Here is a 1,084-nt window from a genome sequence, read left to right as displayed (position 1 = left end):
GTGGGAAGAAGTCCCCTCTGGACTGGCTTAGATCCCTGCCTCGCTTTTTGGGGGTGGGAGGATATCATCCCCTCCCATCTGCAGTGGAGCCCACTGGTATTTTAAAAATTCCAGGCCTCAAATGTCCCTCCTCCTGCGTCCCGTGGGCTGTCTAAGAGGGGAGGAGCCATGGCCATATCTTCATGGGATTCACCCCCAGGGCCTGCGCAGCTGGGTGGGAGGGGACGCCTGGAAGAGGCTTTGCAGGCTGCTTCATTTCAGCTCCACGGGCTTTACAATACCTCCTGGGGTGGGGGGCGGGGTGGTGAAATCAAAGTCTGCCTTCCTCTTTTAAGAAACTGGTTTTTCTGGAATTTTCCCTGTTAGTTGGTGAAAATGCCTATTTATTAGTGCTTAGCAATTTACAAGCAGTCAGAACATGGGAAGGATATGGCCCATTCTAAAAACACTGACAGTAGGTATAGGACTAAAGACACACCATCCCCCCATACACACAGATGCACACACACAAGACATGCAGACACACACACATGCACAGAGACACACAGGTACCCGTGCATACACATGCCCGCACAGATGCACACAGGCACACAGATGCACACACACAAGACATGCAGACACACACATGCGCACACAGAGACACAGACACACATGCGCACACAGAGACACAAACACACACGTGCATACGCATGCACACACAGTTGCACACACATAGACACACAGATGCACACATGAACACATATGCATCCACACAGATGCACACACACACACAAGCACACATGCATACAGACACACAGATGCACACACATACAACATGCAGACACACACATGGACATACAGAGACATGCAGACACATATATACAGAGGCACACACACAGACACACAGATGCATACACACATGAACACATGCACACAAACACACAGATGCACACACATATATACCTGTCTCTTATACACATCTAGATGTGTATAAGAGACAGCTGAAAATGGAGTCTTGCTCTGTTGCCCAGGCTGGAGTGTAGTGGCACAATCATAGCTCGCGCTCGCTATGACTGAGGAACCTCCTAGGTTTAAGTGATCCTCC

This window comes from Mandrillus leucophaeus, unplaced genomic scaffold (assembly GCF_000951045.1).
Source record: "Mandrillus leucophaeus isolate KB7577 unplaced genomic scaffold, Mleu.le_1.0 Scaffold70, whole genome shotgun sequence".
NCBI lineage: Eukaryota > Metazoa > Chordata > Mammalia > Primates > Cercopithecidae > Mandrillus > Mandrillus leucophaeus.
This window is presented reverse-complemented; position numbering follows the sequence as displayed.